A 23,100-nucleotide genomic window follows, 5' to 3' on the forward strand; every position below is an offset into this window, starting at 1 on the left:
AAAAGCAAGGGTATCCATAGAGGACAGGAGTATACTTCGGACATGTACTTCAGTATAAAGTAGATATTAGATGACATGACTCTAAGGTGAAATATAATTACTGTAGTCTAGCACAAATCACAGACTGAAAGCACATAGACTCAGGACATTTTATAAATCCAGTGAGCCAATCCTTTTGATAAATGGTGCCATCATCAGGTGTTGTGTTTGTTGTTGTTGTTTTGTGTCAAATGTCATTACTCGACTCAGAACAGAGTCCATTCCAATCAACAAAAATTCAATGTCAAGTTCAAGTTCAATGCACTTTACTGTAAAAAGTTTGACCTGACACTGGAAACCTTGAAGAATTCCACCAATACAAATGAGGTTTTAAAGTGGTTTCTTTCCGTTTTATGTCACCACAGTCACAGACAGAGTGGCAAACAGAAAGAAAGAGACATAGTGTCTGCCATTTTTCATCATTCATCTCTGCGCAGTAAAACCCCACCGGTCCTCTCCACACTGTCTGATGCGATTGATATTGATCTCATATCTAATCATAATTAAATTGGACAATTTGGAGCCGTTTCTAACATGCCACATCAATCTCATTTGATTCAATTTAATGGTAATTTCCCACAGTCTTACAGCTCTAAATACTCTTCTGTCGCCCGTAGGTTAGAGGAAAGAAACAATACATTAATTCAGCTGTGCTTGGATTAGCCTACATAAACTCATGTAAAAACCCTGGTTTAGATTGGATTGATCAAATCAAATCAAATGTTATTGGTCACATGAGCCGAATACAACAGGTGTAGACTTTACAGTGAAATGCTTACTTACGAGCCCATTCCCAACAGTGCAGTTTTAAGAAAATATTCAAAAAAAGAGAAAAAAAAAGAATACTCTATAAAATAACAATAACGAGGCGATATACAGGAGGTACAGGCACCGAGTCAATGTGCGGAGGTACAGTTAGTCGAGGTAATTTGTGCATTCGGAAAGTATTCAAACACCTTCCCTTTTCCTCATCACTCTACCTGTTTTTGCTTTGTCATTATGGGGTATTGTGTGTAGATTGATGCGGGAAAAAAACAATTCATTTTAGCATAAGGCTGTAACGTAACAAAATGTGGAAAAAGTCAAGGGGTCTGAATACTTTCCGAATGCACTGTAGGTAGGGGTAAAGTGACTATGCATAGATGATAAACAGAGAGCAGCAGCTGTGTAAAAACAAAGGTGGGGGGGGGGGGGGGGTCAAATAGTCCGTGTGGCCACTTGATTAATTGTTCAGCAGTCTTATGGCTTGGGGGTAGAAGCTGTTAAGGAGCCTTTTGGACCTAGACTTGGTGCTCCGGTACCGCTTGCCGTGCGGTAGCAGAGAGAACAGTCTATGACTGGGTGACTGGAGTCTTTGACAATTTTTTGGGCCTTCCTCTGACATCGCCTAGTTAATTGGTCCTGGATGGCAGGAAGCTTGGCCCCAGTGATGTACTGGGCCATACGCATTACCCTCTGTAGCGCCTTATGGTCGGATGCCGAGCAGTTGACATACCAGGTGGTGATGCAACCGGTCAGGATGCTCTGGATGGTGCAGCTGTATAACTTTTTGAGGATCTGGTGACCCATGCCAAATCTTTTCAGTCTCCTGAGGGGGAAAAGGCATTGTCGTGCCCTCTTCACGACTGTCTTGGTGTGTTTGGACCATGATAGTTTGTTGGTGATAAGGAAACCAAGGAACTTGAAACTCTCGACCCGCTCCACTACAGCCCCGTCGATGTGAATGGGGGTGTGTTCGGCCTTCCTTTTCCTGTAGTCCACGATCAGCTCTTTTGTCTTGCTCACATTGAGGGAGAGGTTGTTGTCCTGGCACCACACTGCCAGGTCTCTGACCTCCTCCCTATAGGCTGTCTCATCGTTGTCGGTGATCAGACCTACCTCCGCTGTATCGTCAGCAAACTTAATGATGGTTTTGGAGTCGTGTGTGGCCACGCAGTCGTGGGTGAACAGGGAGTACAGGAGAGGACTAAGCATGCACCCCTGAGGGGCCCCCGTGTTGAGGATCAGCGTGGCAGATGTGTTGTTGCCTACACTTACCACCTGGGGGCGAACCGTCAGGAAGTCCAGGATCCAGTTGAGCTGTAGTCAATAAACAGCATTCTCACATAGGGTGTTCCTTTTGTCCAGGTGGGAAAGGGCAGTGTGGAGTGTGATTGAGATTGCGTCATCTGTGGATCTGTTGGGCCGGGTATGCGAATTGGAGTGGGTCTAGGGTTTCCAGGATGATGGTGTTGAAGTGAGCCATCTCCAGCCTTTCAAAGCACTTCATGGCTGCCGACGTGAGTGCTACGGGGCGGTAGTCATCTAGGCAGGTTACCTTCGCTTTCTTGGGCACAGGGACTATGGATGTCTGCTTGAAGGTATTACAGAGTCGGTCAGGGAGAGGTTGAAAATGTCAGTGAAGACACTTGCCAGGTGGTCCGTGCATGCTCTGAGTACACGGCCTGGTAATCCGTCTGGCCTCGTTGCCTTGTGAATGTTGACCTGTTTAATAAAGGTCTTGTTCACATCGGCTACGGAGAGCGTGATCACACAGTCGTCCTGAACAGCTGGTGCTCTCATGCATGATTCAGTGTTGCTTGCCTCGAAGCGAGCATAAAAGGCATTTAGCCCATCTGGTAGGCTCCCGTCACTTTACCTTTGTAGTCCGTAATGGTTTGCAAGCCCTGCCACATCCGACGAGCGTCAGAGCCGGTGTAGTAGGATTCAATCTTTGTCCTGTCTTGACGCTTTGTCTGTTTGATGGTGTCACGCCCTGACCTGGAGAGACTGTTATTCTCTAGGTAGTTTGGTCAGGGTGTGAAACTCTATGTATTGTAATTCTGTGTTTGGCCGGGTGTGGTTCCCAATCAGAGGCAGCTGTCGCTCGTTGTCTCTGATTGGGGATCATACTTAGGCAGCCAGTTTTCCTGCCTGGGTTGTGGGATCTTGTTTGTGTTCCTGTTTGGCTTGTTTCGTGTATAGCCCATAGGACTTCACGGTTTCGTTGATTTTGTTATTTTGTCTAGTGTTTATCCTGTTTAATAAACATGTACACATACCACGCTGCACCTTGGTCTAACCCGTTCCTCAACGATCGTGACAGATGGTTCGTCTGAGGGCATAGCAGGATTTCATATAAGCGTCTGGAATAGTGTCCCGCTCCTTGAAAGCGGCAGCTCTAGCCTTTAGCTCGGTGCGGATGTTGCTTCTGGTTGGGATATGTATGTACGGTCACTGTAGGGACGATGTCGTCGATGCACTTATTGATGAAGCCGGTGATTGAGGTGGTATACTCCTCAATGCCATTGGATGAATCCCGGAACATATTCCAGTCTGTGCTAGCAAAACAGTCCTGTAGCGTAGCATCCGCGTCATCTGACCACATCAGTATTGAGCAAGTCACTGGTACTTCCTGCTTTAGTTTTTGCCTTTAAGCAGGAATCAGGAGGATAGAATTATGGTCAGATTTGGCAAATGGAGGGCGATGGAGAGCTTTGTACACTTCTCTGTGTGTGGAGTAAAGGTGGTCTAGAGTTTTTTTTCCTCTGGTTGCACATGTGACATGCTGGTTGAAATTAGGTCAAACGGATTTAGATGACGCGGATGCTACGCTGCAGGACTGTTTTGCTAGCACAGACTGGAATATGTTCCGGGATTCATCCAATGGCATTGAGGAGTATACCACCTCAGTCACCGGCTTCATCAATAAGTGCATTGACGACATCGTCCCCACAGTGACCGTCCCCGGCCACTAGGAGCGCCGCTTCTGGATGAGCATTTTCTTGTTTTCTTATGGCCTTATACAGCTGATTGAGTGCAGTCTTAGTGCCAGCATCGGTTTGTGGTGGTAAATAGACGGCTACAAAAATATAGATGAAAACACTGGTAGATAGTGTGGTCTACAGATAGTGTGGTCTACAGCTTATCATGATGTACTCTTCCTCAGGCGAGCAATACCTCAAGACTTCCTTAATATTAGACATCGCGCACCAGCTGTTATTGACAAATAGACACACATCACCACCCCTCGTCTTACCGGACGTAGCTGTTCTGTCCTGCCGATGCGCGGAAAACCCAGCCAATTGTATATTATCCGTGGCGTCGTTCAGCCAGGACTCTGAAACATAAGATATTAGAGTTTTTAGTGTCCTGTTGGTAGGATAGTCTCGAACGGAGCTCATCCAGTTTATTCTGTTTATTGCACACTGACCAATAGAACGGATGGTAGAGGCGGGTTACCCACTCGCTGATGAATTCTCACAAGGCACCCAGATCTGCGGCCCCATTATCTCCGTCTTTTCTTCTTGCGAATGACGAGGATTTGGGCCTGGTCCGGGAGCAACAGTATATCCTTCGCGTCAGACTCATTCAATAAAAAAAATTGTCCAGTTCGAGGTGAGTAATCGCTGTTCTGATGTCCAGAAGCTATTTTCGGTCATAAGAGACGGTAGCAGCAACAGTATGTACAAAATATGTTACAAACAATGCAGAAAAAACACACAAAATAGCACAATTGGTTAGGAGCCCGTAAAACGGCAGCCATCCACTCCAGCGCCATTATCTCATGATGGCATAATGAGTGAACAGCCAGCCATTTTGAATGTACCCATGACTTTACCAGTCTATTGTCAGGGTTAGAGATATCAAGACCGTTCTGTTCATTCTCATTTCTATGAAGCGGACCAGATCCATGTTCTAGAATCGATCACTGTAGGGTCTTGGCTTTTCTTACTGGTTATGTAACTTCAATGAAATGAAAGTTACAATCAAATTAAATGAATCAATGAAATCAAAGCTTGAATTCAGTTACTTTTCTATGCTATAATGACCTGTAATGAACTAAAGGCATTATCTTCAGAATCTCAATCAAAAACAAGATTTGGCAATTGTACAAACATACAGCAGCTATAAAAAGGAAGTTCTGGAGGAATTTAAAACTCTTCTCCCAGAAAACTCCAGAAAACTCATCATAGCACCACAGCTCACACCAAATTAAACTCTAAATTACTTATCACCTGTTTCAAATCACCTCATCAATCAGAGGTTTATAAACCGCATTACCCAGACTTCCAGAGGCCCTGCTGTTTCCCCCATCCCTCTATCCCTCTGCCAAGTACCCTCATCTCCCTCGTCTCTCTAATGTCTTCTCCTACTAACGACAATACAATGTCCTACTGGAGGGCGGGAGGCAGGGAGGGAGGGAGGGAGAGAGGGAGAGAGAAGGATGTAATCACCACCAAACTCCCCCAAAAAGGTACTGAAAATGTACTGAATCAAATCAAAACCCAGTGTAAGCCCAGAAGATTTTGATGACGTATACCCAAAATAAAATAAATAAAACAATAGCAGAAACTCTCTCCAGCCGATGCTTACACCAATCTAATGCATTTAAAGTGGCACTCCAGTCTCCTTTTCACCTCATTTAATAACTGATTTCCTTAACAAAAGGCACATCTCAATAGGTGGTCCAGGTAAATCATGACATAGCACAAGTGGGGGGGTAGGCCTTTCCTCTTTTGTCCTCTATTGTTCCTCAAGCAAGTGGGGAAGTCGATGACATCACAGATTCCCATCAGACCAACTCCTACAATGCCCTACTCCTTGAAGTATCCAGTTGTGTTAAAAAAACTCAATTTTGCTCAAAACTATTTTGTTTTACCCTTTAGTGTGTACTTTACTGTATATATACTTGGGATATTGCTTTTCAACAGGAAAAGTTCAAAAATCGCTGGAGGATGTCTTTAAATCCATGATGGGGAGTGTAAGTACAAGTGTGGAGAATCGGGATACACAACAAAATACACACCAGATTATGGTTCCTGTTACTAAATAAAACCCTTCTCCTCTGAAATGTGTATTTTTGGTATCCTACTCTCATTTATTCATAACGGGTACTCTCAGTTGCATTTTCACTTTGGAGAGGCTGGCTGCAATGTTCCATCTGTTTATTAAGAGCTGATAGAGAACGCTGCGTTATTCATCCAGTGAGGAGTGGAGGCGCTCACTGCAGTCAGTGAACATGAAAATTGGATTCAGGTAGATAAGTCAATCTGTGGCTCAGATCGTTTTATTGTTGACCTGAGAACGAGGGAGGAGGGAGGGAGAAGAAGGAAAGGAGAGACTGAGATGGAGAGAGAGAGCTAATGCATTATTTCCATATACTAGATCAGTCCAAACAGAATGCTGTATGTTTATCTTAGTTGTACTTATTTACTGCGTAACATTTTAAATGAATTATAATTTATAATACTTAAAGCGGCAATCAGCAGTTGAAACAATAACAAAGCGCCCTTCCCATCACTGTTTCGTTAAAAGCTGAGGGATGGGGCTGGAGAAATGTAACCACTCTCAAATTCATAGACAGAGCTATGGATGGGAAGGACTGACGGTCCATGATATCAAAATGATAGGTTTCAAATAAAATAAAATAAAATTGTATTTGTCACATGCGCCGAATACAACAGGTGTAGACCTTACCGTGAAATGCTTACTTACAAGCCCTTAACCAACAATGCAGTTCAAGAAATAGAGTTAAGAAAATATTTACTAAATAAACTAAAGTAAAAACTAAAATAAAAAGTAACACATTAAAATTACATAAAAATAACGAGGCTATATACGGGTGGTACCGGGACCGAGTCAATGTGCGGAGGTACAGGTTAGTTGAGGTAAGTTGTACATGTAGGTAGGGGTAAAGTGACTATGCATAGATAATAAACAGCGAGTGGGGGGGGTCAATGTAAATAGTCTGGGTGGCCATTTTATTAATTGTTCTGCAGTCTTATGGCTTGGGGGTAGAAGCTGTTAAGGAGCCTTTTGGACCTAGACTTGGCACTTCGGTACCGCTTGCCGTGCAGTAGCAGAGACAACAGTCTATGACTTGGGTGACTGGAGTCTTTGACAATTCTTTGGGCCTTCCTCTGACACTGCTTAGTATATAGGTCCTGGATGGCAGGAAGCTTGGCCCCAGTGATGTATTGGGCCATACGCACTACCCTCTGTAGCGCCTTGTTTAACCATGTTTTGATGGTATCCAATGTTTGTTTACATTAACTTTGTTTACAAACATTGGAGTAAAACAAGATTATATTTTGGGTTCTGATGAGGTACGAAAATGTTACTAAACTGAAAAAGCTATATTATTCAAGAATCAATAGGTACATATAATGAATTTATAAATCCCAAAATGTATGTAGTGACTACAGATTGCCCGTTGTAACTAAATGTAATTGAAAATGCAATCTATGTAATCGCCAAAAGTTATTACTTATCATAAGGACCATAAACAATAACTAGTAATGCTGCATACTCCAAGAAATGTTAAAATATCACCTTTCTTGTAAAAACATACTGAACAAAACTATAAATGCAACATAACACAATTTCAAAGATTTTCCTGAGTTACAGCTCTAACAAGGCAATCAGTCAAAATAAATAAATTCATTAGGTCCTAATCTATGGATTTCACATGACTGGGAATACAGATATGCATCTGTTGGTGACAGATACCTTTAAAAAGAAAGCAGAGGGGTGGATCAGAAAACCAGTCAGTATCTGGTGTGACCACCATTTGCCTCATGCAGCGGGACACATCTCCATCCATTGTTCAGGCTGTTGATTGTGGCCTGTGGAATGTTGTCCCACTCCTTTTCAAAGGCTGTGCGAAGTTGCTGGATATTGGCGGGAAATGGAACGCGCTTTCTTACACGTCGATCCAGAGCATCCCATACATGCTCAATGGGTGACATGTTTGATGAGTATGCAGGCTATGGAAGGACTGGGAACATGAGGTGATGGCAGCGGATGAATGGCACGACAATGGGCCTCAGGATCTCGTCACGGTAACTCTGTACATTCAAATTGCCATCGATTAAAATGCAATTGTCTTAGTTGTCCGTAGCATAGGCCTGCCCTTACCATAAAACTACAGCCACCATGGGGCACTCTGTTCACAAAGTTGACATCAGCAAACAGCTCGCCCACACGATGCCATACATGTGGTCTGCAGTTGTGAGGCCGGTTGGACGTACTGTCAAATTCTCTAAAACGACATTGGAGGTGGCTTATGGTAGAGAAATTAACATTCAATTCTCTGGCAACAGCTCTGGTGGACATTCCTGCAGTCAGCATGCCAATTGCTCGCTCCCTCAAAACATGAGACATCTATGGCATTGTGTTGTGTGATAAAACTGGCCTTTTATTGTCCCCAGCACAAAGTGCACCTGTGTAATGATCATGCTGTTTAATCAGCTTCTTGAATTGCCACACCTGTCAGGTGGATGGAGTATATTGGCAAAGGAGAAATGCTCACTAACAGGGATGTAAAAAAAATTATGCACAAAATAAGAGAGATACAAGCTTTCTGTGCGTATGGAGTGTACTCTGTGGAGTGTACTGATTAAAGTGGTCCTATGGACAGATAATCCAATCGCCGCTGTGGAGCTTTGCAGCTCCTTCAGGGTTATTTTTGGTCTCTTTGTTGCCTCTCTGATTAATGCCCTCCTTGCCTGATCCGTGAGTTTTGGTGGGCGGCCCTCTCTTGGCAGGTTTGTTGTGGTGCCATATTCTTTCCATTTTTTTATAATGGATTTAATGGTGCTCCGTGGGATGTTCAACGTTTCTGATATTTTTTTATAACCCAACCCTGATCTGTACTTCTCCACAACTTTGTCCCTGACCTGTTTGGAGAGCTCCTTTGTCTTCATGGTGCCGCTTGCTTGGTGGTGCCCCTTGCTTGGTGGTGTTGCAGACTCTGGGGCCTTTCAGAACAGGTGTATATATATACTGAGATCATGTGACAGATCATGTGACACTTAGATTGCACACAGGTGGACTTTATTTAACTAATTATGTGACTTCTGAACGTAATTGGTTGCACCAGATCTTATTTAGGGGCTTCATCGCAAAGGGGGTGAATACATATGTATGCACCACTTTTCCTTTATTCATTTTTTAGAATTTTCTGAAACAAGTTATTTTTTTCATTTCACTTCACCATTACATGAAATCCAAATAAAAATCTATTTAAATTACAGGTTGTAATGCAACAAAATAGGAAAAACGCCAAGGGGGATGTCACGAACGTTGACTGATGACTCGTGGAACCAAGCCGCAGCGTGATAAGCGTACATTTTATTTAGTACACAACATACGAGCAAAACAACAAAACGAACGATACGTGAAGTCCTGAGGTTACAACAACACAAACCTTTACGGAACAAGATCCCACAAACTAACTGGTGCCAACAGGCTGCCTAAGTATGGTCCCCAATCAGAGACAACGAGCTACAGCTGCCTCTGATTGGGAACCACCCTGGCCAACATAGAACTAAACGATCTAGAACAAAAAACATAGAAAACTAAACATAGAAAATCCACACCCTGGCTCAACATTTAAGAGTCCCCAGAGCCAGGGTGTGACAGTACCCCCCCCCCCCCCCCCCCCCCCAAAGGCGCGGACTGCGACCGCGCCACACAAACACAAGAGGGTAGGGGCCGGGTGGGCATTCCGCCTCGGAGGCGGATCCGGCTCCGGGCGTGACCACCACCTTTTCTCCACCTCCCCGTTGTGCCCCTGGTCTGGTCCCGCTGACTGGAGCTGGACCCGACGACGGTGGACCAGACCTTACCGGCTCCGGACTGGAGCCGCTGGCCGGAGCTGGACTGGACACCGGTGGAGCGGATTGCTCTGGCTCCGGAGTGGATCCGCTGACTGGAGTTGGACCGGACCCCAGTGGAGCGGATTGCTCTGACTCCGGAGTGGAGCAGCTGACTGGTGCCGGACCAGGCACCAGTGGAACAGGCACGGGCCGTGCCGGACTGGACACACGCACCACTGGCTTGGTGCGGGGAGCAGGAACGGGCCGGACCGGGCTGACGACGCGCACCACTGGCTTGGTGCGGGGAGAAGGAATGGGCCGGACCGGGCTGACGACGCGCACCACTGGCTTGGTGCGGGGAGCAGGAACGGGCTGGACCGGGCTGACGACTCGCACCACTGGCTTGGTGCAGGGAGCAGGAACGGGCCGGACCGGGCTGACGAATGCGCACCACTGGCTTGGTGCGAGGGACAGGAATAGGCCGGACCGGGCTGGCGACGCGCACCACTGGCTTGGTGCGGGAAGCCGGAACGGGCCGGGCCGGACTGTGGAGGCGGACTGGAGGTCTGGAGCGGAGAGCTGACACAACCCGTCCTGGCTGAATGCCTATTTCCACACAATATGTGTGAGGCATCAGCACAGGACGTACAGGGCTGTGCACTCGTACTGGCGCTACAGCACGTGGCACTGGCGCAGGACATACGGGACCGAGGAGGCGTACTGGAGGCCACGAGCGTTGAGCCGGCACACCCCGTCATGGCTGCATGCCCATCTTAGCACGACACGTGCGTGGTACTAGCACCGGACGTACAGGACTGTGCCGGAACACTCGCGGCACAGTACGTGGCTCCGCATAACACGGAGCCTGCCCAGTCTCACGCTTCCTAGCCTGAGTACGGGGAGTTGGCTCTGCTCTAACTCTAGGCTCCGCCAATCACCCTTTTAGCCCCCCCCAAAAAAATGTTTGGGGCTGTCTATCGGGCTTCCTCCTCGGCCGGTACCCTCTGCGTTGCCGCTGCTCCTCTCTGTAGCGCGCCTCCACAGTCTCCTCCCAAGGACGGCGATCCATTCCGGCCTGAATCTCTTCCCAAGTCCAGGATCCCTTCCCGTCCAGGATCTCCTCCCAAGTCCAGGCTGTCTGTTCCTGGACACGCTGCTTGGTCCTCTTTAGGTGGGATCTTCTGTCACAAACGTTGACTGATGACTCGTGGAACCAAGGCGCAGCGTGATAAGCGTACATTTTATTTAGTACACAACACACGAACAAAACAACAAAACGAACGATACGTGAAGTCCTGAGGTTACAACAACACAAACCTTTTCGGAACAAGATCCCACAAACTAACTGGTGCCAACAGGCTGCCTAAGTATGGTCCCCAATCAGAGACAACGAGCTACAGCTGCCTCTGATTGGGAACCACCCTGGCCAACATAGAACTAAACGATCTAGAACAAAAAACATAGAAAACTAAACATAGAAAATCCACACCCTGGCTCAACATTTAAGAGTCCCCAGAGCCAGGGCGTGACAGGGGATGAATACTTTTGCAAGGCACTGTAAATTGCTGAGGTGCAGTCACTTTTGAGGACACAAGCTCAAGTACACAGTACAAATATTCAATATTGTTTATGTTCCTATTCAACAAAACTGTATGAATAAGGCTTGAAATAATCCATTTATAAAACGACTAACTATAAGATTTCACCTCCCTTATAACTGTGATTATTTTCTATAATTCAACGTTAGACGAAGCCCTTGAGAAACATAATGAGCACTTTTGGAAGGAACCCCCGATCCATAATGCAATAAAAGTATCTAAGGTAATTTCAATGGCAAACTCAGTGGAGTCTGTTTGTCTTCCTCTCTCACACTGTGGGATTTGTGGGAAAATTCACCTTTCACTTAATTCCGTGTTTGCTGGTGCAGAGAGGAGGAAGAAAAAAAAGACTATTAAAAGGCAATATTTGAATACATTTTTTATCAAAGAAGAGTACAGACAGATACAGATGTTGACTGTTGAGGAGGAAGTGTTTCTCTCAGAACAGTAAATAAAGCAGTGGGTGAGAAGAGGAGAGGAGAGGAGAGGAGAGGAGAGGAGAGGAGAGGAGAGGAGAGGAGAGGAGAGGAGAGGAGAGGAGAGGAGAGGAGAGGAGAGGAGAGGAGAGGAGAGGAGAGGAGAGGAGAGGAGAGGAGAGGAGAGGAGGGGTCTCGACAGATATGGCTGGGGTCTGTCATAGACTCAGGTCAGAACAGTCTCAAACACCTCTGAGAGATCAGAGGCAATTTTCACGTTTACATGTACAGTATTTCAACAAACCGTATAAAAACAAATTTTACACTGTCCAACATTGCTTCTGTAAAAAAATACTTGCATTTTTGCTTTATGTTGTTAAATGTTACTGTAAAAGGACTAAAAACATGATACAGTGTATGTTATTCTCAGTCCATTTCCAGCCTCCGTCTGCTGCTTTTTATCTCCCGGTCATCGGTTAATACAACAACCTAACATATTACAAACACTATGTATAAATATATGCTTATTTAGCTGACCCTTTTATCCAAAGCGACTTACAGACGTGTGCATAAATGTTTTATGTATGTGTGGTCCCGGAATATAACCCACTATCCTGGCGTTGCAAGCGCCATGCTCTACCAACTGAGCTACAGAGGACCATTAGCAATCACACATCCAATAAATGGCAACAGCTAGCGGCTTAGCCTGTGAGCATTTTATATTGGTCTCATGTTTGTGGAATCCTCTGCATTAGTCTCCATTGACCTCCAGCTCATTTCATAGAACCAAATTAATGAAATTACTCATTTATAAATAAACAGTTAGATTTATTTTTATTATTTAATATTATTATATTTATTATTTAAATCTGGAATCCTTAATGGTGAAACTGCCATGTCCGTTTGCAATATTACAACAACAAAAGAAGTTACTGCAAACAACACTTTTTTTCTCCCTCTGACATTTTTGCACGCACGATAGAATAGCCACATATGTAGTGCCATTTTGTTTACCTTGATACATGAGACTCCCCAGCAACGCTTTATCAAACAAAACAAAAACAATAACAACGGCCATGGGGCAGACAGTGGCGCTGTTCCTCTACTGTGGATGCCATATTTAACAAATCAACAATCATCCATTGATTTAAGTAAATTAATCCTGGTAATTTAATATTCACTGTTGATGAATGCGTTGTTTTTTTGTTTGTTTGATTGTTTGTCTACAGGATGGTGGTAATCGATATTGCACAGTGATGAAACAAATTTGAGCTCCATAAGTTTACGTCCCAAGCTTGGCTCTCAAGTCAGGGATATATGGAGGGATAGATGGAGGGATATATGGAGGGATAGATGAGGGATAGATGGATATTTCATTGGGGTGCTCGCTCTCAGAATGAAGCAATTCAGCATCTTGCCTTGGGAAAAATATAAGGATTATCACCATGCTATTGGGTGATATTTTGGTGAGGGTTGGGGGTGGTGGTACTTGTGTGCGTGCGTGTGTGCGTTAGTGCATGTACAGTGAGGGAAAAAAGTATTTGATCCCCTGCTGATTTTGTACGTTTGCCCACTGACAAAGAAATGATCAGTCTATAATTTTAATGGTAGGTTTATTTGAACAGTGAGAGACAGAATAACAACAAAGAAATCCAGAAAAACGAACTTTATAAATTGATTTGCATTTTAATGAGGGAAATAAGTATTTGACCCCTCTGCAAAACATGACTTAGTACTTGGTGGCAAAACCCTTGTTGGCAATCACAGAGGTCAGACATTTCTTGTAGTTGGCCACCAGGTTTGCACACATCTCAGGAGGGATTTTGTTCCACTCCTCTTTGCAGATCTTCTCCAAGTCATTAAGGTTTCGAGGCTGACGTTTGGCAACTCGAACCTTCACCTCCCTCCACAGATTTTCTATGGGATTAAGGTCTGGAGAATGGCTAGGCCACTCCAGGACCTTAATGTGCTTCTTCTTGAGCCACTCCTTTGTTGCCTTGGCCGTGTGTTTTGGGTCATTGTCATGCTGGAATACCCATCCACGACCCATTTTCAATGCCCTGGCTGAGGGAAGGAGGTTATCACCCAAGATTTGACGCTGCATGGCCCCGTCCATCGTCCCTTTGATGCGGTGAAGTTGTCCTGTCCCCTTAGCAGAAAAACACCCCCAAAGCATAATGTTTCCACCTCCATGTTTGATGGTGGGGGTGGTGTTCTTGGGGTCATAGGCAGCATTCCTCCTCCTCCAAACACGGCGAGTTGAGTTTATGCCAAAGAGCTTGATTTTGATCTCATCTGACCACAACACTTTCACCCAGTTCTCCTCTGAATCATTCAGATGTTCATTGGCAAACTTCAGACGGCCCTGTATATGTGCTTTCTTGAGCAGGGGGACCTTGCGGGCACTGAAGGATTTCAGTCCTTCACGGCGTAGTGTGTTACCAATTGTTTTCTTGGTGACTATGGTCCCAGCTGCCTTGAGATCATTGACAATATCCTCCCGTGTAGTTCTGGGCTGATTCCTCACTGTTCTCATGATCATTGCAACTCCACGAGGTGAGATCTTGCATGGAGCCCCAGGCCGAGCGAGATTGACAGTTCTTTTGTGTTTCTTCCATTTGCGAATAATCGCACTAACTGTGCTTGTCACCTTCTCACCAAGCTGCTTGGCAATGGTCTTGTAGCCCATTCCAGCCTTGTGTAGGTCTACAATCTTGTCCCTGACATCCTTGGAGAGCTCTTTGGTCTTGGCCATGGTGGAGAGTTTGGAATCTGATTGATTGATTGCTTCTGTGGACAGGTGTCTTTTATACAGGTAACAAACTGAGATTAGGAGCACTCCCTTTAAGAGTGTGCTCCTAATCTCAGCTCGTTACCTGTATAAAAGAAACCTGGGAGCCAGAAATCTTTCTGATTGAGAGGGGGTCAAATACTTATTTCCCTCATTAAAATGCAAATCAATTTATAACTTTTTTGACATGCGATTTTCTGGATTTTTTTGTTGTTATTCTGTCTCACTGTTCAAAAGAACCTACCATTAAAATTATAGACTGATCATTTCTTTGTCAGTGGGCAAACGTACAAAATCAGCAGGGGATCAAATACTTTTTTCCCTCACTGTATGTGTGCGTGTGTGCGCACACGGGTGAGGTGGTGAGATTCTCATGGCACGCATGGAGGATTACGATCGCAGAAAGGAGGCTAGTCCCAGTGGGGAGAAAGTGGGGAGGATGTGCAGAGAGAGAGGGATGGAAAAAAGAGAGGGAAGTGGAAAGGGTGAGCAGAGAGAGAGATGGTCCTAGCCCTCGTTTGTTCATCAGAGCAGCAGAGGCTTGACCGAGCACATTTGTTATCAACTCTCTGCACTGAAGGCCCTGTGTTAACAGAAGGTACAGGAGGGCTGAGCCCCCAAGCCTCTCTCAACTGGAGGACAACATATCATGTTAGCCCTAACCACATAGATCAGGCTAGCCCTAACCACATAGATCAGGCTAGCCCTAACCGCATAGATCAGGCTAGCCCTAACCACATAGATCAGGCTAGCCCTAACCGCATAGATCAGGCTAGCCCTAACCGCATAGATCAGGCTAACACTGACCACATAGATCAGGCTAGCACTAACCACATAGACCAGGCTAGCTCTAACTGCATAGATCAGGCTAACACTAACTGCATAGATCAGGCTAGCCCTAACCGCATAGATCAGGCTAGCACTAACCACATAGATCAGGCTAGCCCTGACCGCATAGATCAGGCTAGCACTAACCACATATATCAGGCTAGCACTAACCGCATATATCAGGCTAGCACTAACCACATAGATCAGGCTAGCACTAACCACATAGACCAGGCTAGCCCTAACCACATAGATCAGGCTAGCCCTAACCACATAGATCAGGCTAGCACTAACCACATAGATCAGGCTAGCCCTAAACACATAGATCAGGCTAGCCCTAACCACATAGATCAGGCTAGCCCTAACCACATAGATCAGGCTAGCTCTAACCACATAGATCAGGCTAGCCCTAACCACATAGATCAGGCTAGCCCTAACTGCAGAGATCAGGCTATAGCCCTTTTCCCAAAAGCTGCAAGCTAGACCTAACAAACAACAGATCAGGCTAGCCTTACCCACTGACTCTTATAGAAAGATGATGAGGAGCTGCTGTCTGTGTTCAAAATGGGATGTATTTTTTCTTTAGTCTTTTTCACAGGGATTTTTCCATTCCAGAGTGTTGTCACCTTGTTTTTAATACTGTGCCCTTTTTAAAACTCTGGATTGATTTTTACTGCTGTAAATCCCTGGAAAAATCACCACTTAGGTTATCACCACAGACAGGACAAGATGAGGAAACATTTAGCATATTATTGACATGCTTCTTTCAAATGATGACCTTCAGGAATCCACAGCTAGAAAATGTCAGCGACAGGAAGGGGGAAAGAAGAGGCTCCATTTGCAATTCCCTGTCCCTCTGCACAAACACAAGACCTGCAGGCTGGAAATGGCAAACACATTACTGGGGGAGGGAACGGTCTCCTCCCTCTCCTAGCTTAGGATGGAGAGTCTGCATAATGACAGGGATCTGGCCTCCATAGCTTCCTCCTTCTGTGGCGTGTGTGTGTGTGTGTGTGTGTGTGTGTGTGTGTGTCGGAAATTGGCAGCTTTAATTCCTGTTCCGATTGAGGGGTTTCTGCAATGCCCCTGGGTAATGGCTCATGTGACCTATCCACTGGACACCTGCTAGCCTGGCTAGCCACACACACACACACACACACACACACACACACACACACACACACACACACACACACACACACACACACACACACACACACACACACACACACACACACACACACACACACACCTGCTAGCCATGCTGCGCCTGGTGAGGAGCGAGGACCCCTCAGTGCTGACATTTGACAGCAAAGATCTCTGGAGTCAGCCTGCCGGTCTGTTTTCAGTAGCCTTGAAGATAATCAAAGCACTGGTGTTGGTGTACTGTTACTGTTAACCAATTGTCCTGATGCCATGTTCACCATTTCTATATCTAATGATGTAGTCATGACAATAGGAATACCGGTAGATGCAACCGTAAGCTGTTTTTCTTTCTTAGAATCGACATTGTCTGTTTTTTTGTTGTTACGTTAATCTTGTCAAGCTGTGATGTCCTCCAAGGTTTTGGATGCCGATACGCTTAGCATTAGCTAGGTGTGTGCCAGATAAGGTTAGTTTTATGAGTGTTAGAACCAAGTGCCAAACACATCTCAGAGGCTGTCTGTAGCCAGGTTGAACCTCTAGAATGTTGGGTAGGTAAAGGACTGAGGACAGACAACCTGTCTGTGTCTGTGTTGCAGCCTGGTCCCAGATCTGTTTGTGCTGTCTTGTCAACACCTATGGTCATTGTCAAGCCAAATGTTTGGCAAGACAGCTTAAACAGCTCTGGGATCAGGCCACCTATATGTCACAACACAGACATGAATATGTTTGGCATGAGAATGACCATAGTAGTTGGCTCTAAAGTACAGACAGACTTGAGACCAGGCTACACAGTATAGACCCTGTCAGTCACAAGCTTTTAAAAACATGTCCCTACTAACTAAGCAGCTGGCTAGGGAAACATCCTGTATTTGTGTTTCGGCATGCTCAGATGGTCCCATGATGGTTTCCTGGCTGTCAGCCCTCTAAGCCCTCCCCCCTCCCCGCGTGATGTGGAAAAAGGCCCCACTTTTAGCATAATGAAGCGTAGGAACCAATCACTGAGAGCTCAGATGGAATAGAGGGTGACACCTGGTATATTTCCTACTTGGGGACAAAATAAAGGGTGACACCTGGTATATTTCCTGCTTGGGGAGAAGTCTAATGCGGTTTACGTTCACATCCAGTCTCATAACAGAGTAAATAGATACCGGTGGTGCTATCCAGACTCACTTTAACTCAGTAATTTATACAGACAGACACAAACACACATGCACAGAATGCTAGTATGCACGCATGAACAGACACACACACATACTGTGAATGCTTCAGCCCACATTCTCCTAATTTAGTGCTTGCTAATTGATTGATTCATGGAGATCTGTGATTCGCTCCCTGTTTTTCCTTGTCCCTTTATAACCTTTGTTTCCTTTGTTTGAGGTGCGGCTGCCCAGGCGAAGGTGCAGTGAGATAGGTTTGAAGCTGTGGCAGAGTTCCTATGAAGCCTTGGTTTTGCGAAGAGCAGTATTACTTTGATGGAATGATGACTTAAGTTATGCTTTCCCTCCACCTGTACTGAAACCTGTTTTTGTTTGATTTAATTGTTGTTTGTTTTGTGTAATATCATCATGGTTTATGGAAGCCGAAATTGGGAGAGAAATAAATGAATTTGTGAACCATCACCTGCCTCTGGCTTCCTTTCATGTATTTCCACTCAAGCCCATTCTAAAAGAACCTGTGTGGCTGGCCTATGTTATGAGTTATTAAGAGCTCACTATGCGCTTGGTGTAAACCTTGGCTGGTGTAGTCGGATCTATGGTACTGAACTGAGTATATTCACAACTAGGGCTGTGGGGGTAACGAAATTTCGTCAGCCGGTGATTGTCACAACCCCTCTCAGCCAAGGTGTGACATACGTGAAGGTCTACTTCATACACATGTGCACAAACACACACACACACACACACACACACACACAAGCACATACACTAAGGAGATCACTTAGTTTGATGTCGAAGTTAGACCTCCATCCAGGTCCCAAGAATGTCTAGAATTGCCTTCAAACCCAGCCACTAGGGGCAACTGTGAGCGCTATTACCTTCAAGTAGCTAGGTCGCTGTGGACGGGGATCGCGGAGGGTTGCTTCAATCACAGTGCTGTTTTTCTGTTGTAATCCTTTCCCAAACTTTAACCCTTAACCACTCGGAATTCATTCCTAAATTTAACCCTATTTTAACCCAATCCCAAACCTGAACCCTTCATTTAACGAGATGTGAAACCCCCAGTCCGACACCAGTGTTTTTGGTTTCACTTTTGCGGAGTTAGGTAACAGTGTCTCAACTTAAACTTCAAAACTCTATGTTTACCTTGACTTGTTTGGAAAAACATGGACAAACGTCAAATTTGGAAGTCAAACTGTAATACATTGTCATTCACACACGTACATAAGTACATAAGCAAACACTTACAAACACTGGCCTCTATCTCCACACATGCAAACATGCACACAGTGGGCTAACTCAGAGAGATGATTTTCCGTTAACTACACCCATGGGTAGGTCAGGGTCCAAGACATAATAGTGACAAGCATCAACAAGGGGAAAGTGAATGGGACATCTGTCCTAGGGTGCCATGCTTTTCCACAAAGACTCAGCTTTTTGTCTGACTCCTCTCTTTCTCTACTCTCGCTCTCTCTCTCGGTGCCTCCATACACCTGCTGCCAAGGCTGCTCTCCTCTCCTCTCCAGACTGGCAGGGGGAAGGCTCAGTGCCTCCAGTAGAGCTGTCAATCAAAGCACCAGGGGACCTGGACACATGCGCACACGTACACACACACACAGGCAGCCTTTCCACGGCCCTGAAATTTATTGGAGGGTATTTGACCCACTCTGTAATTTCCTGGCTAACATTGGTGTTATTTCTCTCAGTGGGCTTTATTAGATCATTTTGTCAAAGGGTTAATGCTGGAGTAAATTTTTATAAGAAAAAATAAAAATGTTCAAGAACTATTATCTTTATAAAGTATACAAAATACCACAAAGCAAAATAAAAAATAAAATAACTGTGTGTGTGTGCATAAGAGTTTGTGTGGCCTTCATAAGCCTTTTTACAGCTAAAGTACATTTGCTTCTAGGCCTTTTCAGCTGTGAGTGATTCCTTGTGACGAGAAAATGATGCAGGACAATTTTTCACCCTGTCAGGTAATGAGTGAGAAATACTCTGGAATTGATTATCAGGCAGTAGGAGGAGTCAGTGACATTTGTGAGAGAGAGAGAGAGAGAGAGAGTTGCGATTGTGGTGCTATAGAAAAGCCCACGGTAGTGTCACTCATTCCAGCAGTGCATCATGGCTTGTCTCCCCTAAAGGCATGGGCAGACCGGTAGAATTTTCGAGCATCTGCCGGCCAAGAATACTCTGAACAGAGCGCCGCCGTAATTTGCAAACTGAGCGAAAATTACATCCGTCAGTTGCCCACCGGCGGATGGTCCATATAACACTGCACCGTCAGCAAGCGAACGAACAGGGAATGAACCGCCCCCTACTGAGCAGACCAACAATCGGTCTGGGGAGTTTTCTCCTTAAAAGAACAAACACACACACACACACACACACACACACACACACACACAATGCCCACATTAACATACAGCCAGGTAATTTAAATCTAACAAATAGCTCATGAAACTCATGAAATGCAGCTTACCTTTTATTCTCCTGCCTCCCTCTCCACATAAGTGTGCCATGCTCAATTTCCAGCTTCAGTGAGAATGAAGAAAGATAGAAAATTGGAAGTTTGGTTTGAAATGCAGACAGGGCCCGGGCTTTCTGCTTGACGGCCTGTGACATCTCCCCACCACTCTGCTCCGCGCTGTGGCCCTGCAGTGTGTGTGTGTGTCGCCACACTCTGCATGGCAGAATAGGTGCTTGTAATAGAATCCACCTAGAGAAGGATAATTACATTCCCTTCTTCTTTCTCTCATTTCTGTCACCCCACCATCATGGAAAAATCTGAAATAAAATAAAAACACTACAGGGGCACACACACCACACACGCGCACACACACGCGCGCACACTCACACGTGCACACGCACGCACACTACACTGTCTATATGGCTGTCTGTCAGTGTGTCTGGGACAGCATTGCGTCCCTTCTACTCTGGCTGTCACCTTCTTTTACTGGCGGTGGTTTTAATTCCAGGTTAACGTCTGACATCATGCATATTATTACCGGCGGTTGGAACTCCCTGGAGCGCCAGGGAGCCTGTGGCGGAGTGAGTGACATTACAGCAATATGGAGATGAGAGGGGGATAGGAGGGAATTAAGGTCGAGTGTCACAACGGTTACCAGAGAGAAAGGTGAACATGTAACTGGAGTGCAGAGACGGATAAAACACTGAGGCTTGCATTTTGTTACATACAAAAGATGTTAAAGATGCAGGGTAGTGCACAGTGCAGTTAAGGAAAGTGGAATTGTTTATTAGACTACATTAAGCTGTTACAGTTTTTCTCAATTGCTAAAACACTAAACCCTATTGTCTGAACCAAATGCTCAGTTGCCTGAACCCACTGATTGAATCAATCACTCTTTTGGCAAAACCATAAGCACTTTTCACCTGTTTAGACATAACTTGCCAACACATTTTCATTGTGATGCACCCGTGCTGCATAATGGTGAGCACAGGTGACAAAAGTCAAACACAATTAGAGCACAGGTGTCACCACTTGAACACAACAACTCAAAATTGATCACACTTGTGGCTAATGATGTGAGGGAACATATACAGTAAGCCAGTTCAGAGAGCACTGGTTTGTGAGGCCCTACAATGGATAGACATCTGAGAGGAAGAGTTCGTGTGAGAGGAGGTCGAGGTGGTCGAGGTGGTCAGCGAAGACAAAGAACAGTAATATCTGATGAAATCAGAGCTACTGTGATTGACCATGTTCTTGTCCATGGTATGAGCATGAGGGAGGCTGGACAAAGGGTGCAACCAAACATCAGTAGATTCACTGTGTCCACCATAATCTGAAGATTTAGAGAAGAGAACAGGTAATTACCTTTTTTTGACATTATAGTACAGTATGTAAATGTTGACAGCAATTACTGTATGACATACTATATACTGTACCACAGTATACTGTAAGTAAATATATGTTTCAGTTCATCACTGTACCAATGTACTGTAGTATTGTAATGGAGGGTTGGTCTAACTGTTTGTAGGCCTGGTATTCCATGTATATTTTTTGTAACTCCATGTTCTCTTTTTGTAGAATTGAAAGACTGCCACATGGGGGTGGGAGGACAGATATGTTCTCCCCACACCAAGAGACCCTAATTGTTGATATGGTCCGTGAGAACAATGCCATTAAACTGAGCGAAATTCAACAGAAGATCATTGAGGACCATTTAAATTTTGAGGGTATCAACAGTGTCAGCCTCTCTACTGTTGATCGTGTCCTCAAGCACAACAGACTGCGCATGAAACAGCTATACAGAGTGCCCTTTGATCGCAACTCAGACAGAGTCAAAGAGCAAAGATTCCAGTATGTACAGGTTGGCATATATCCAGACACATTCAATGTTGATTACTCTAAGTAGTGATTTACTGTAGTGGCCTAAATCACTTTTTCCGTATCACTTACAAAACTATATCTATTTCTACAGAAGGTTTTTCAACTGGATGCAATGGAAAGACCCCATCAATACATCTACATGGATGAAGCTGGGTTTAATCTCACCAAAAGGAGAAGGAGAGGCCGTAATGTGATTGGCCATCGGGCCATTGTTGGTGTTCCTGGGCAGCGTGGTGGCAATGTCACATTATGTGCTGCCATCAGCAATCATGGGGTTGTCCACCATCATGCCAACCTGGGGCCCTACAACACTCACCAGCTCCTCATTTTCCTCAATCACATGCGAGATGCTTTGTTAGGGCAGCAGGATGAGCATCCCATCTATGTTGTTGTTTGGGACAATGTGAGTTTTCACAGAGCCCTCCAGGTTAGAGAGTGGTATAATATGAACCAAGGTTTTATCAATCTTTGCCTTCCACCATACTCCCCTTTCCTAAACCCCATTGAGGAATTATTCTCCTCATGGCGGTGGAAGGTATATGAACGCCAACCTTACATCAGGGTAAATCTCCTGCAAGCCATGGGACTTGCCTGTGGTGACATAGGTGTGGAGGCATGCCAAGCCTGGATACGGCATGCCAGGGGTTTTTTCCCCCGTTGCCTGGCCAGACAAAATGTGGCCTGTGATGTGGATGAAGTCCTGTGGCCTGACCCAGTACGGAGACATGATGCTGTGGCTGAGTAATGCACTTATTTGTATATTTTTGTACTTTATTTTTACATGGGCTTACTGTACACAAGTGGCAAACGCATAAGATTTCTGTTTGTTTTTACAAGTGCTACATGTAAATACACAAGATTTCTGTTTTGTCTTTTTGTACAAGTGCTAAATGCACAGTTTTTTTTTGTTTTGCAACATGCATTTAGCCTACAGTGAACAATAAACATTTATTCCTGAGCATTGTGTTTTCTATTTTTCTATTTTTCTACGTAGTGTTTAGTGACTGTTCAGTAGTGTTTTTTATTTTGATCGACTCGGGGCACGATTTGACAACATAGTTCAGTTTTGAGCACAGATTGAACTGTTTTGAGGTGAAAGTTTGGTTTTGCAAGAAGAGTCTGAGGTTTTGTGAATGTAGCTTGAAAATTGGGTTTTGTGTTCACAGTTAAGAGAAAAGGAGAGCAGCTTTCAAGAA

The sequence above is a fragment of the Coregonus lavaretus genome (assembly GCF_964263955.1).
Source record: "Coregonus lavaretus genome assembly, chromosome: 7".
Lineage (NCBI taxonomy): Eukaryota > Metazoa > Chordata > Actinopteri > Salmoniformes > Salmonidae > Coregonus > Coregonus lavaretus.